This window comes from Sinohyriopsis cumingii, chromosome 5, assembly GCF_028554795.1.
Source record: "Sinohyriopsis cumingii isolate HCF-2022 chromosome 5, ASM2855479v2, whole genome shotgun sequence".
NCBI classification, from domain to species: Eukaryota; Metazoa; Mollusca; class Bivalvia; order Unionida; family Unionidae; genus Sinohyriopsis; species Sinohyriopsis cumingii.
In genome coordinates this window covers 70,824,654-70,842,386 of record NC_142965.1, presented here as the reverse complement: position 1 = coordinate 70,842,386, position 17,733 = coordinate 70,824,654, and the positions used below count along the sequence as shown (strand labels likewise).

General features: G+C 35.3%; 1 long non-coding RNA gene across 3 annotated transcripts in view; it reads right to left on the bottom strand.

Moving 5' to 3' along the window:
* Positions 1-214: 214 nt before the first annotated feature.
* The window catches only part of LOC149799399 (uncharacterized), a 185,738-nt gene continuing 168,219 nt past the window's right edge, over positions 215-17,733 (bottom strand). For 2 of the 3 annotated variants that reach the window (XR_016421169.1, XR_016421163.1), the window contains one exon: positions 215-5,794. This is a non-coding gene — a long non-coding RNA (uncharacterized LOC149799399). The remainder of the gene's footprint in view (positions 5,795-17,733) is intronic. The other variant, XR_016421164.1, reaches the window with a different exon arrangement.

Genomic DNA, 17,733 nt, shown 5'->3' with positions numbered 1-17,733 from the left:
TAAATATACCTGTTCAAGTTATGACTATGGTGTACTAAGTGGTTATTGGATGTTTAAAGGTTAATCCTTACCGGTGGCACTCATTTTCTACCTAATGGGACACATTGTTTTATGTACTTCAGATTTAGAACAGCGGTTAAATATTGTACAATCACAAAGTAGCGTTAACTGCCGCATATATCTCATTTATATAGAATTAATATAACCTCAGTAACACTTTGACAATATCATTTTATACAGAATTAATATAACCTCAGTAACACTTTGACAATATCATTTTATACAGAATTAATATAACCTCAGTAACACTGTGACAATATCATTTTATACAGAATTAATATAACCTCAGTAACACTTTGACAATATCATTTTATACAGAATTAATATAACCTCAGTAACACTTTGACAATATCATTTTATACAGAATTAATATAACCTCAGTAACACTTTGACAATATTATTTTATACAGAATTAATATAACCTCAGTAACACTGTGACAATATTATTTTATACAGAATTAATATAACCTCAGTAACACTGTGACAATATTATTTTATACAGAATTAATATAACCTCAGTAACACTGTGACAATATAATTTTATACAGAATTAATATAACCTCAGTAACACTTTGACAATATAATTTTATACAGAATTAATATAACCTCAGTAACACTGTGACAATATCATTTTATACAGAATTAATATAACCTCAGTAACACTGTGACAATATCATTTTATACAGAATTAATATAACCTCAGTAACACTGTGACAATATCATTTTATACAGAATTAATATAACCTCAGTAACACTGTGACAATATCATTTTATACAGGGCCTCAATGAGGTTAAAAGTGAATTTACATTCAGGGTAGCCGTGGTGGCTGAGTGGTATAGTGCCATACTCATAATACACAGGTTCAGGGTTCGATTCTGCATGGACCAGGCTAGGGCAGCTAGGGTGGTCTGTACCTGATCAAGACGGTAAATTCCCATTGCCTGTGCACTTAATAGTCACTGATGTGCTGATGTGTCTCTAAACATCAATCAACCAAACATCGATCAACAATTCTTTCATCCATCCCTTGTATATCACATACATACATACATACACGCACGCACGCACACACACACAAACACACACATACATACATACATACATACATACATACATACATACATACATACATACATACATACCGTTGCTTGTGCAATCATGCACGTGTAACAATAAGATTAATACCAGCACGCAAAAAGGAAATAGTAGACGGGATTGAACTTACGAACTGGTTTACAGGTTCACAGCTGTGCACAGGATCTACTTGTCATGTATTGATAGAACAGTATTCCAATCTGATTTCCAGGTGGAGATAAATATTGGAATGTCACAGGTGTGACGGTAGAATCCGGGCCAATTACTCGCGACAGGTAAAACAAAATCATACCTGCCTGAAGATAAGATGATTTGATTTGGAGAATAACCACGAAGACGATATTTCAGAATATGATCCTTATGTCAATATTTCATTTTCCAAGAAAAATTATGTGATTTAGAGTTGTCGTATTTGATATCATCCCGATCGTGCCTTTCCAAAGTATAAATCAACCGTATGCTGACATTTCCAAGGCTGAACCTTCAATGTGGTGTTGAAAAGTATCTTTTTTTAAAGACCGTTTACCATTTTATAAGACCGTTTCGTTGCTTGTAAAAGTCAGTCGCATTTAAATTTTACAATATGTATTACTAAATTCAAGTTGTATGCCAAAACACACAATATAAAAAACGAACCAATGCTGGGTATTCCTAGTATTATGTAATTATTCCTTATAATAGCCTTTACTGGAGAAGAGTTGTTTGTCACACGTGCGTGGTTTCAAATGACGTTCTTAGAATAGCGGATGAAAACAGCAGAACTAACTATTGTCTGTGTTTGTATGTTATTACTATATTTTTCAGAAATGTGAAAGTCAACAGACATGCGTGATTGAATATTGGGTTACATTGCAGATGCATTTTAAGGAATTCAGATATCCTCGAACACTTACAATAAACAACAGGTCTTATATAATCAAGTTATTATTAGTTTTTCTCTATAGATGCTGTAATATCAAAATTATAGGTAATATGAGAGCAAACACTATCTGGAATCAACGGTTCAAAACGAGCCTTATCTTTAAAGACGCATGCCAGTGGCTTTCTCTTTTATGTTTTATACCATTTGACTTCACTTTTATGCAGAATATCATTAGACTTCACTTTTATGTTATATGGCATTTGACTTCACTTTTATGTTATATACCATTAGATTTCACTTTTATGCAGTATACCATTAGACTTCACTTTTATGTTATATACCATTTGACTTCACTTTTATTTTATATACCATTTGACTTCACTTTTATGTTATATACCATTAAACTTCACTTTTATGCAGTATACCATTAGACTTCACTTTTATGTTATATACCATTAGACTTCACTTTTATGTTATATACCATTTGACTTCACTTTTATGCAGTATACCATTAGACTTCACTTTTATGTTATATACCATTTGACTTCACTTTTATTTTATATACCATCTGAGTTCACTGTTATGCAGTATACCATTAGACTTCACTTTTATGCAGTATACCATTAGACTTCACTTTTATGCTGTATACCATTAGACTTCACTTTTATGTTTTAAACCATTTGACTTCACTTTTATGCAGTATACCATTTGACTTCACTTTTATGTTATATACCATTTGACTTCACTTTTATGCAGGATACCATTAGACTTCACTTTTATGCTTGATACCATTAGACTTCACTTTTATGCAGTATACCATTAGACTTCACTTTTATGCAGTATACCATTAGACTTCACTTTTATGCTTTATACCATTTGACTTCACTTTTATGCAGTATACCATTAGACTTCACTTTTATGTTATATACCATTTGACTTCACTTTTATTTTATATACCATCTGAGTTCACTGTTATGCAGTATACCATTAGACTTCACTTTTATGCAGTATACCATTAGACTTCACTTTTATGCTGTATACCATTAGACTTCACTTTTATGTTTTAAACCATTTGACTTCACTTTTATGCAGTATACCATTTGACTTCACTTTTATGTTATATACCATTTTACTTCACTTTTATGCAGTATACCATTAGACTTCACTTTTATGCTTGATACCATTAGACTTCACTTTTATGCAGTATACCATTAGACTTCACTTTTATGCAGTATACCATTAGACTTCACTTTTATGCTTTATACCATTTGACTTCACTTTTATGCAGTATACCATTAGACTTCACTTTTATGTTATATACCATTTGACTTCACTTTTATTTTATATACCATCTGAGTTCACTGTTATGCAGTATAAAATTAGACTTCACTTTTATGCAGTATACCATTAGACTTCACTTTTATGCAGTATACCATTAGACTTCACTTTTATGTTATATACCATTGCACTTCACTTGTATGCAGTATACCATTAGACTTCACTTTTATGTTATATACCATTAGACTTCACTTTCATGTTATATACCATTGGACTTCACTTGTATGCAGTATACCATTAGACTTCACTTTTATGTTACATACCATTGAACTTCACTTTTATGCAGTATACCATTTGACTTCACTTTTATGCAGTATACCATTAGACTTAACTTTTATGTTATATACCATTAGACTTCCCTTTTATGTTACATACCATTGGACTTCACTTCTATGCAGTATACCATTAAACTTCACTTTTATGTTACATACCATTGAACTTCACTTTTATGCTTGATACCATTAGACTTCACTTTTATGCAGTATACCATTAGACTTCACTTTTATACAGTATACCATTGTGCTTCATTTTTATGTTATATACCATTAGACTTCACTTTCATGTTATATACCATTGGACTTCACTTTTATGCAGTATACCATTATGCTTCATTTTTATGTTATATACCATTAGAGTTAACTTTTATGCTTGATACCATTATATTTCACTTTTATGCAGTATACAATTTGACTTCATTTTTATGCAGTATCCCATTATGCAATAAACCATTAAACTTCATTTTTTATGCAGTATACCATTAGACTTTACGTTTATACTGTATGCCATTAGACGTAACTTTATGCTATATGCTGCTAAACTTATCGTTTGTCTTGCATGTATATAGACTTCACAATGACGATGTATCCCATTAAACTTCATTTTCATGCTCTACATAGTTAGACTTCACATTTATGCTGTGTACCATTAAATTTCACTATGATGCTGTATGTCTTGAAACTTTTTTTATGTTGTATAATTCACTATTGGGTCGTATTTCATTAGACTCTACTTTTACGCTGTATTTCAGTAGACTCTACTTTTACGCTGTATTTCATTAGACTACTTTTACGCTGTGTTTCAGTAGACTTTACTTTTACGCTGTATTTCATTAGACTTTACTTTTGTGCTGTATGCAGTTAGACTTTACCTTTACGCTGTATCTCATTAGACTTTACTTTTGTGCTGTATGCAATTAGACTTCATGTGTATGCTGTATACCATTAGACTTTACATTTACAGTGGACATGGACAGTTTAGTAATTAACAGCCTGTTATAGGCCATGGACAGTATAGTAAATAACAGTCTGGAATAGGCCATGGACAGTTTAGTAAATAACAGCTTAGTGACGTCAAACGTTTCTTATTACAATGACTTTGAATGGAATTTGGCGATGAACATTCATCAAATTATGTTTTTTAAAAATGTTCATAACTCTTTGTGGATGTTACAAAGGTTCTTAACCATCAATTTCGATCGCCGGGAAAGAATATATTATACCAAATCATTTTACGCCACCGTTGCGAAACAAAATAAAAACAGCAACAATAAACTTTGGACAGTTTCCTGTTCGGTAAGGGATTCCATCCTTTAGAACACATACAATTCAAGTAAGCTTTCGTTGTCTTTCGAAATCTGTAAATCCTTCTTCTGGTTCTTTATAATGTTGCTGAACAAATGAAGTATAAATAAATTTTTCATCACTTCTGGCCTTACTTCACCACAACTGATTTGTTGTAAATTGTGTCTGCTGTTTTAAGGGGTAGACATAAATGAGATTTTTCTCTATTTCTTTCAACATCAAGCCAGGATTCCTTTCGATCTGGTCCTCAGATTAATATATTAATAGAATCCGTGCGCTACCAAATGAAAAATAATCATTGTAAAGAGACACTTTAGTCACAATATTAGTTATTCGTTCCAAACTGGTAGTTCGTGCCGATGTTGCTGATGGTACCGATGTTGATAATAATGACTTTATTTAGAGAGGGCAACACAATTAACTGAAGACAAAATCTACTTGAGGCCCTCATACAAAGGAACTTATTTATATACCAATGCAAACATATACTCATGCCATCTGGTACTGGAAACTGAAACGTAGTTAGACTCATCCCGTGCATCCGATAAAAAAATCTCACATATCATTCATCGAGCGAACATATTTCACGACGGATAATACGCGATGCTCCATGGTACCTGAAGGACTAGGTTGCCTTTCCTTAATAGCCGCCATCTTTCGAAGCGAATATGTTGCTTCAGTACTGTTTCGCCAATGATGCTCCAAATTCGGAAATGTAGCCGCTTCATTACTCTGGAGTTTTCGATATTTTATGTCTTAAAATCCAACCTAAACCTTGGCCACAACATAGCCTCAAGAATCTAATGGTGTCTTTTCCCGTTCTGATTCTGCAAGAAAACGCGTCATCTTTCCCTCCTGCTGAAATAAAAAGAAATAAATTTAATTTCTTCTGATCAAGAAAAACGACAAAACTAAATAACATAAATATGATTGGGTCTATGTAACGTGACGATAATATATGAACTAGACTGTATGCTAGATCACTAAGGGTTCTCGCAATTTTCACCTCTTTTATTTAATATCTGCACAATGAAAATTTTCAATCGGCACTATACAGTCAAGACTGTTCTTGCGTTCCCATAATGCCCATGCATATAGACAAATATTTCACTGCATGATGTAAATTGTGATCGGATTAAATTCTGTAAGAAATGTGGAAAACAAAGCTTCGACCGCTGTTCAAGTCAAACGGAAAACATTTTGTGTTTATGGCATGATTCTAAACCATATCTTATTAATATCAAAGTCATTTTAACCTACAAAATATAAAATTACACGTGATTTTGAAGTTGAAAATACTTCGGCATGATAAATGTAAGAAAGGAATGAGATTGCATAGTAAGATTCAAATTTAAAATATTATTACACAAACATACGCACACACACACTTGACACTTTTGATTTTAATATGGTCTACACACGTTTTTACCACGTTTGTCTTTTACATGTCATACGATTAGCTAAACACTAAACACAGACAGAGCATTTGATCTGCACACCATTGCTTGTCTATTTTTGTTACCTTTCTTCTTAAATTACAAAAGAGTACTTTCCACAGAAATTATATCCGTTTCAAATGACCAACAGGTGATATTCTTTATGCAACGACAGATGCTGGAGAAGACACGCGTTATCCTGGCTCATATTCTAAACACGAAATCCATTGAAAACCAGATACAACCGTTGATTCGATTAAAAAAGGGTTTTCGAAGCGAGGAAATTTAAATTTTAAAACCAGAATTAAAATCATAAAACTTTTAAAGTAAAAAAAATCAGATTTCTTCCCTGCCCCGTCTTTGAAACTTAATCATTAGAAACCATAGATTCTGCAAACAAATGAAAAGCTTGCAAAATCTACAGCTTTGTATGTGAGAGTCGAAATCGTTATGTAATCGGGGATGATGCCTGTATATAACCACCGTATATGCTCAATTATAAATCGAATCAGACTTTTAAAAAACATAGATCCTGATCTCGGTCTATGGTGTTAGTTCTACTGATTACTTCTAACTGAATGCAAGACCCGGATCATCCGGCGCGTTATGTGACGGCAGATATGGGTCTGTACAAATTGTAGTTGGACTCAGCTTATGAGCCAGTACATACGGCATCACAATTAGCTATAGGGAAATTTCATATCAACGCTTCGAGTGAATTCTGACTTGAATGTTTGAGGAATGCATCATCAAGCCTATATATTTATTTCATTCGGCCGACATATTTAAAGAAGAAAAAAATAGAGCCAGGCAAACAATTCCCAACCTAGAAACTAATCCGCGATTGCATAACCCACCTCTGTGAAGCATATGTCACTGTACACATTAATTATCATGCAGAGAGAAAAAAATCTGACTAAAATTAGTCCACCCTATACACGAGTTTTAGAAGCATGGTTCATGCATCAGTGGTTAAACTGATGAGTCACTACAACTGGCGCCTCGCATGAATGACACGCAGTCAACTCATCCAATGTTCGTACTCAATACATAGTTAACATGTTGAGGATAGCTTGTCACAAAATATAATGTACAATCATCAATATGAAACGAGTATCCCCAAACAAACATATATATTCCTACTTTCAACTGTATTGGTCAGAAAAGAACATCATGTTTTATGTTTCAAACAACAGCTCTCTATGTATAAATGAACAAGAAATAACAAAATTTAAACAAAGTCACTAAAAACTGAAATATAGGTCAAGAGGCGCTTTTGCGTAAAGTTATCGTGTTGCGACAAGTGTGTATCAGTTATCACGATGCATCCCCTCACAAAGGTTTATGACTCTAAGAAGAATTGTATAGATATAGACGGCCAACAACTTATCATGTCCAGATCTAAATGTAAAGGCATGGCCATAGTCAACAAACGATGGGATATTGGTCACGAAGACGTTCCTTCGTTAAAAGGATGAGGTTTTGACAGAGATGCATGCCATTGTCATTGTCTAGCGTTAACAAATCCTGACATAAAATCATCCAAGACATAAAAGTCAACACAAGTCAGTGAAGCGTAAAATACGGAACATAATGACCTTCTTCAATGTGGTAGCTGTGCTCATCAAGATGCATCTCTTTGCCACCTTTCATGATTCTAGGTAGGATGGCAGTACACATCGTGCAAAAACACACTTGGGCATGAGTTAAACGCACAAACGAACCATAAACCAGTAAAATGTGAAAGTAAGGTCGCAGTGACATTTTTAGTACCGATACGATACCAGTAGATATAATCGTCTTGCTCATTGGTTGCATAAAGTTAGGATTAAATATGGGTCACAGTGGCGTAAAATACATCTCTTTGCCAGATTCCATGCATAAAGGTATGCAAGTAGGGTGTAAAAGAAATATACATAGTCTTTAGATTAGGAAAACAACTAACCAAAACCAGAGAAGTGTGAAATGCAGGTCACGTTGACCTTCATTTGCTGTAAGGGTGAGGTGTCGAAAGAGATGCATACAGTTGTGTAGTTTGATGTACAGAGCTTGAGGAATAAACCTAAAACAAAATTTAACCCAAGTGAGTGATGAATCAATGTCACTGGGGCCTATTTTGGTATGAAGGATGTATTATTCCTCACGATACATGCCGTCATCCAGTTTTACGATCAAAAGGCTATACAGTATGCATACATGGTGTTAGAAGCTTATGTGGTCATGAGTAAAACGCAAAATCTTAACAAAAGTCAATAAAAATGGTTCAGATAGCTCACAAGGATTCTTTCTTATAAGGATGTATTACTGTTAGACATAAAAACAATCATCTGTTTTTTATACCCTTGCATGCACAAGGTTTGCGAAATGGTCTCAATACACAACATTTAACCAAAGTTTCATAATTCCAGGTACAGCAGCATGTACACAGGTACCAGAAACTGAGCTGAGCGTAAAAACATGATCAAGAATGTATCCAGTGATGTACACGTGCATACAAAGTTAGCCTCTTTTCCCCCTACCCAGGGACAGGTACATTGAACCCCACTGCAAACTGTCGCCTCCTACCTAACAAGAAAGAAATGGTTGAGATGCAGTAAGCTGTTGTGTATCTTGTATCTGTACATACGACGAAGTCGACACCAAGGCCAGTGCCGTGTGTTCTACAATAGCTTTCCCCTATTTCGTGAAGACGAGTTAAAAGATATTTCGTTGTCTATACTGCCAAAATAGTATTCTAAAAATAAAATATGCGCCTTACTAACAGCTTTTTACCCTGAACTGTACATATTGTGTAAAACAATTTGAGACAATCAAATCAGAATCGTTATGATGTTCGGAACGGACAGTAAGTAAAGAGATGAAACGGTAGTCAAACTTCAAACAGTCTATGAAATACTAGATCCATGAATGGAAACACGTCCGGAGTTTTTGGTCAATGATAGGAAAAAAACAATTTAAAATACTACAGCAGCAATACCGTCATGTACACGTCACACATCATCGCAGCGTTCATTACAACGATTTATCACCGCTCCGGTGGCCTAGTGGTTAGAGCTTCCGCCTCGGATTCGGGAGGTTGTGGGTTCGATATCCGGTCGAGTCATACCAAAGACTTACAAAAATGGTACTAACAGCTGCCTCGCTTGGCGCTCAGCATGAAGAGGTTAGTGTTAGGACTGGTCGGCCTGGTATCAGGATAATGTGACTGGGTGGGACATCATGCTACATGTCTGCGGCATGATGCCCCATTGTTAGCCATCACTATACACTATCACACTGCATACATCGCAGCGATATGACTGAAAAATTGTTAAAGCTACATTAAAATGCCAAATCTCTCTCTCTCTCTCTCTCTCTCTCTCTCTCTCTCTCTCACACACACACACACACAGCTACTTATCGATTGAGATTAATATTTCCCAAGTTTCCCAAGTTTCATTTCGTTTCAAGTTCCAATTTACTCAAGAACTTTCTTCCACTGACTTTGAGTAGATAATTCCATAAAGGTATAATAATGTTTCTGACATGGTTCTATTTTGCTTGAATTACTTCATAATACGAGTGAGTTCTCCACCTTTTTCTGGCGATTTCCACCTATTTGCTCTATATCACTCCATCGTCATTCTAATGTAGATTTTGGTGGAAAAGCCACGAGCTGTTCAGATTGTTAGATCGCTAGATTCATCAGAACAATACGAAAATCTACGATAGGTTTTCATGCTGTCCGCTCACTGTAATACTTTTGAATGTCTTTTTTAAACGCATCGTTTTTATTCGTGCATGTAAGGCCAGAAGTAAATAAGTGTTTACTGTATCGAGACCATTACTTGAGAATAACTATCGATATTTTCTGTTCAGGTAAGTAAAGATAGATGTAGGCCGTATAAACGAACCGATTAATTAGTCCTATGAAACTACATGTGGTATTATTAGTCAATTAGTCACGTGATTTCTTAGTGACCCGGCATGAATGACACTGAATCTGTAGGAAACCTTTTCTCGGGCGGGCGCACGCGTCAAAGGCCAGATAAGTTTTCTCCTATCATTCCATACCGGGTCAATAACAAAACATCGAACAGATTTGCTCCACTGTTGACGTTAACCAGCTCTTTGCACATTGTGTTCTGTATCTGAGCGACTTCATGACAAAATGATGTATTCGCAACGTTACGTCACGGTGACCAGGCATTTTTGGTACTAACCAGGTATGATGAATCGGATCATCATTGGCTTTTCTTGTGGCTAGCTAGAAAAAGATATCAGAAGTAAAATGTGGTCCTTTTAAAACGGGTAATAATTTAATATCACATTTATGAAACGAGTTAACCAATTTCCAGCTTTTGCAAGCCTATGCAATACTAGTATCTGAAAGTGAAATTAATGAATTATAAAATATTTAATAAGTGAAAACAATAGTATTGACTTGTTTCTTTTCACAGTTTACCTTTCAGTTCCTAAGAAGCGTCATTATTTTCTAAGCTACATAGGTGGGACAAAATGTTAAACTCAGAGTTTTGGGTTCTAACAAAGAGATACCGGAAGTGACCAGATTATATTTGGAGGGTATATTAACGGAAAGTTTGAAATGGATTGATTCAAAATACTAAATTAAATCTTCCATATAATCGTAATTTACCTGGGATATTTTTATTACTAAAGTTCTTGACTGTCATTCGTTTGTAATCTTTGATGTGCATGTTCATAGGCGTATATTTGTGAATGTGCGATGTGCTAGCAAGAGACTGCATGGAATGTTGAAGACATTCAAGCGCGTTTCTCGTACCGCTATTGCACTACGAGTATCCCCATCACGGACATCGTTCAAGCTTCAAGTGTTAACTGGTATTCTTTATGAAAAAAGGAAAAGCGAACCCACTCCAAACGCAATTAAACTCCAGCTCCATTGTTGAGGCACAATACATGAAGAAACATTGACGATACCGGAACAATGGATCGACAAATAACCCGATATCTTGTTTCCCCAACTCATTCCACCCAAATATCGGGTTTAGAGACGACACATTCAACTGGTGGTATGACAATAGCACGATAGCATGAAGGAAATTAAAACTGTTCTGTAAATGAACAGGACTGACCATGAGATGTCTCGTAGTTTCCCATCCCCTGATTAAAGATGTCAGAACCCCCATAAATTCGACTCTAATGATTACTTAAGGCCAAGACATTCCAATGTAGATTGCCTACTTATTCAGCATCTACATCTATATACCTACCAATTTATGTCTGAACCAATCCATGTCTAAATCTCTATATTTGTATCTATCTTTATATCCAATGCCGCGTTAAAAATTGTTGCGGTGGTCAAAGATACCTTACGAATAGTTCTGAAATGCTACATTTCGAATGAGACGTTTTCAAAGAAACCAAAATGGACACTTAAACTTAGTAAACATGTGTCTATTATTTAAAGCCCCAATGCAGCCGTTACTAGCAAAAATGTCGTATGTGCCAAAGCATCTGAATACTACTGTCATAAACATCGTTAGGTTCCATTCAAACCACAAAAATATCGACGTTTCATACATTATGAGCCATGCAATTTCTCTCTCGAACTCAGATACTCTGCCATTTTCCACACGTATACAAATTAGTCTGATGTTGATCGGCGATAAACGTGGAACAATTGAATTCAGTCGAAAGCTAGCACACACATTTTCATGACGTCACCGATGTAAACTTAAAAAAACAAACACCCCTCTATGTCGGATTGTCGTCAGCCCAACTTCGTCCTTTAATGTATATTGCAGCGCCTCAGCTAATCACAAATACTGTATTCACCGAGTCTTATTTTTTCTAATGCACGATTCTTCTTCTTATATCAGCTTTAAAATTGTCATTCCCTCTCGAACCAATTTTTGCCCCACGTGGGCATGTTGTTGTTATTCGATTAGTCACTAAATGAATTTGTCGAATGTATTACATCACTACTTTTGGAGCATTAAGGAAAAAGATCGGAATTACTAGCGACTTCGTTGACTGAATTAAAAGGGAAGGGGGTGTGGAATCTCCAAATTCTAAACTGAATATTTGAAAGTCATTTAAAACTAATGTCTTGATTATTTCAAGAACGGTTATGTCAGCTTTTTGAACAATTAAGTTCCTTCCTTCCAAACTTTGGTTAGATTGGAAGAATGGTGACATTTATGATAAACGGTGGCATTGAGGCTTTAACAAAAAAATTCTTGGTATTTTTGAGCAAGAGTGAGACGTATTTATAACATGTGATCCTTGTCAGCTTATTCTAGTTTGGTTTTGTCGGGTTTTAGCGCTATTTTTCAGCATATGATAGGCTATACATAGTGACCTGTATATTTGTTGGAGGAAGACTCAGGGAAGAACCACCGACTAACGGAAACCTTCTGGCATTGCTTTCTCACATACCCACACTGGTCCAGTCAAGACTCAAATACATGCTGACAGAGGTGAGATGTGAGTGATGCTGGCTTGAAAAGACAACGGTAATGTGCAGGATCTGTAAATAAAATGTTTCGACCGATTGATCTGCACATTTTAGCCGTGAATCGTTACATACATTTTTTAAAATGTAGGTTCCGGGGTTGTGTTGCATGTTATGTAATCAATATCAAGATCCAACGTATGTATGTATGTATGTATGTATGGATGGATGGATGGATGGATGGATGGATGTCACATATTCCTTAAAAGCTACAATAAATACGAACAGTTACTGATATATACTTTGCATCACAAAAGAGTAGCGGCTCCAGAGACAAACTAATCTCATGTTCCTCTTGCTAATAAAACCAATCCCATTATCCGATTTTCTAACTCCTGTCACCGGAATCAGGGCCGAGTCATATTCCTATATTTCATTTTGAGAAATGAACGCAGTTGCAATTTTCTTGAAACATTTTCCTGTAGATGTCAGATACTGTGGCTTCCGCCCGATAAGTTATCCCTCGAGTCATCTATCACAGTATATTGTCTTGACAAATTATCGAGCAACGCAGCACGTGCTTTTTCGATTAATAGAACCATCAGGCCAAGTACCCCAAACGTCCCTCGCGGATTTTTCTTTCCCGCAAACTGTTGAGAAACGTCGAAGCGTTATGCTCTATTAGAGAGGAGATATTCGCTGTGCCTTAGCTTGCCTCGGGTGGAATGTCGGACGAAATTCATGAAATAAAAGGGCGTTTAACAACCTGATTATATTTTGCCTGGAGCGACATCTATTATGAGATTTGACGAGAATTGACCTAAGGACAGACGAGACGATCTGATAGCACGTATTACTATAATGAGTCGGGGGAAAGAAAAACAGTTATTGAACCTTGGGGAGTGGAAATATTAATTGAGATATCAATTACCATAAAGACAATATTTGGATGACAGAAATGTTTGGATCAATATGGAAAGGGAAAGCGTGAAATCTGGATGGAGCTAGCGAAGTCAGAATCCGACAGATGATCGAATAAGCTTGGCAAGTTCTTATGGTCAGGAGTTAGTGAATCGTACACGCCTTGATGTTTGCATATAAAAAAGCGAGCTAGTAAAGGTAACGGAAGTATGTTAACCGGAAATGGATGCATAAGGTCGATCCATATGTAACAAACGTCGAAACTGCCGCCTTGGTTTAAATGATGCCTTCGCGAAAAAGGTCGCCGACAAGACTATTGCGTGCGGCGTTTGTGTTATGTCATGGAGTCCACCACAAGTTAAAAAGCCGATTGATCAAAACATAAAACAAGCATCTAGTAACAAGATATGAAAAACGCTCTCTAGCTATACATAAAATATGGCAAATTTCGTATATCTAAAACTACAACCTCATTTTTTTTCGTACACGGGTGGTCGAGTAATCTAATGCGCTCTCCGTTATTGATCACTGTCCTCTCACCTCTGTCCAGTGGGTTCGAGTCTCGCGCTCGGCCAATGTGGGTATATGAGAAAGCTGCAAGTAGCTTCTCGTCGGTCGGTGGTTCTTACTGAGGTTTTCCCGGATTCTTCCTCCGCCAGGTTTAATGGCCGCGTCAAGAAATTGAGTTAAATCCCAAAACAACAACAGTAAATTTGATCGCACACTTGTCTGGAAATGGGAGAAAAGAGATCACTTAAAATACAACTTCGCCTTGGAAACGACAAAAATATGAATTAATGCTCAAGTTTCCGTGTGAAGTTTATTATCTAGTTTCCATTCCTAATGGTAATGTTATACCTTAGTGTACAATGGCATACCTTAGTGTACAAAGACATATACATATATGACAATTTATGCATTTACATTCATCCAATAATAGACGGGGGCCCAGAGTGGCCGAATGGTCTAAAGCGCTCTCCCTTACGGATCATGCCATCTCACCTCTGTCTGCGTGGGTTCGAGTTTCGGATTTGGCCAATGTGGGTATGTGAGAAAGCTTGCCAGTAGCTTCTCGTGGGTCGGTGGTTCTTCCCGAGGTTTTCCCGTGTTCTTCCTCCGCTATGTATAGTCTATTGTGTGCTCAAAATGGTGTTAAACCCTAAAGCAACAACAACAACCATAAATCGACAGCTTCGGTGGCCTAGTGGTTAGAGCGGTCGCCTCGGATGCGGGAGGTCGTGGGTTCGATCACCGGCCGAGTCATACCAAAGACTTATAAAAAGGAACTAACAGCTGCATCGCTTGGCGCTCAGCATTAAGAGGTTAGTGTTAGGACTGGTCGGCCTGGTGTCAGGATAATGTGACTGGGTGGGACATCATGCTACATGTCTGCGGCATGATGCTCCAGTGCTAGACATCACTATTAACTGCCACACACTGCAGACATCGTTGCGAGATATGACTGAGAAATTGTTAAAGCTACGTTAAAAATCCAATATATATATATATATATATATATATATATATATATATATATATATATATATATATATATATATATATATATATATATATATATATATATATATATATATCATACACACACACACACACACACACACAGTGTACAGTGATATACTTTAGTGTACATACTTAGTCATAAATATGAACATGATTGCAATCCCGCACTTTGCCTTAAAGTGTTTTAAACCTTAATAAACATGTCTGATCCAAAGATGCTCTGAAATTTTAGTTTATTTTTTAGATTGTTTATGGGCATGAGATCAAAGTAAAATAGCTGTATTTACCGCTTAATGTTCGAACAATTTACTTATCATAGCATTTTTGTATTTTTTCTTCTTCTATGATTAATGGTAAATTCAATACATATGGCCTTTCAGTGTGGAACCTGAAGCATGAAAAGAAATCAGTTGATACTTACTTACTTGGAATAACTCCCACTTTGTACATAAAAGGTCTATCTATCTATCTATCTATCTATCTATCTATCTATCTATCTATCTATCTATCTATCTATCTATCTATCCATCCATCCATCCATCCATCTATCCATCCATCCATCCATCTATCTATCAACGCCCACTCGTCAGTTCGTCCATCCATCCATCCATCCATCTCTTCCTTTGATGATATATCTATATATTTTACTACTTTTACGTAAATTATGAACATGAAGATATGTATTCTGGTACAGCACTTATTCGCACCTGTAAATAATTTTCAAGTACAAAATTGTGGCGTAAAATAACATTTACGATTGAAATTGCTAGATATCTCGGCAAAAGGGGCATTATAGGAATAGGAATGAACCTGCAACCAATAAATATTCGACATGTATTAATGTAAGAAAATAATGGTACATTAAAACAGACAAAATTGATACGAGTTGAGACTATTGAGAGAGATAAAGTTGCAAGATATACTCTCATACATACGATGGAAAAAAACGAAATTTATTTAGCAGAGCCGTGGTGGGTTTTTTTCTTCTCCTTCATATTTCAGATTAAGGCAAGCTATATCTTCAACATACATACATACATACATACATACATACATACATACATACATACATACATATTTGTAGTTTTCTACAAATAACATTAGCTGGGTCTTTAAAAAATTTGTGTTAAAGAAAATCAATTAAAGACCCGTTAATAGATCTTTAAAAACTTGGGATGCTAACTGCATATATCAAATCTATAATTACCGGTAGATTTAATACACCCTGTGGAGTCTAGGTTGTCAGTTCTATTTGTACATTGCATATATTCATTTCGACGAAACGAAAATTACCTCTAATCCCTCCATGAGTTGGGGAGAACCTTTAATCTGGTAGCTAAGCGGGCAAACAAAGAATTTAATTCCAAGTCCATTCACTGAAATTCAAAAACCTCTTTATGGCGATACAAAGGAAATCGACGGGGAGTGTTGATTGAGGATTTGAACTGCATTAGCGGGTAAGAGGGGGTGAAAAGAAAACAGCCGACCTTATTCAAAAAAAAAATACCCGGTTTAATTGAAATGCGCTCGAGTCCTTGTGTGGTGTTACTCGTTAAAATTTGAAGCGATCATGCACTTTGTTTTATCTTGGTCAGTGATGAAATGTGTAGGTAAAGAAAACTCAAAACCAATTGATATCCTTTACAAAGATTTCAGAATTGTAAGTTGACAAGAGAAGCTATAAAAAAATGAAAACAAATTACAATTGTCAGAACGTTAAGATTTAACGCCGAAACATCGGAGGCTAAAGTACGCAAAAGTTTTGTTTTTTTAAAAAAAATACAGTTATGAGAGTTAAATTTGCGTCGATACATTACGACTTGAGCAATGAGTTATAATTAATATAATTACGTTTTCTCAGCGACAATGAAGATGACTACGATTATAATGATGATTACAATGACGACGATGACAATAATATTTACTAGTTTTACATTGGTTTTACCAATTCGCACACGTACGCACACACACACACACTATATATATATATATATATATATATATATATATATATATATATATATATATATATATATATATATATATATATATATATATATATATATATATATATATATATATATATATCGTCAACGTTTAAAATATCTATATAAATAAAAGACATCTTGCAGAAACGCTGACACACTATATATATATATATATATATATATATATATATATATATATATATATATATATATATATATATATATATATATATATATATATATATATATATATATATATATATATATATAGTGTGTGTGTGTGTGTGTGTGTGTGTGTGTGTGTCAGCGTTTCTGCAAGATATCTTTTATTTATATAGATATTCTAAACGTTGACGATTACCTGTCAGGTAACAGGGATAAACCGACGACAGACACTAGTGAACATGAAATTTCTTTTTCATGTCCGTCTTTGTCTGTATAGTCAGTCAATCATTGATATATCAAGAAGCAGACAAAAGAAGTAAGTAAATACACAACTTAATAGATTTGACG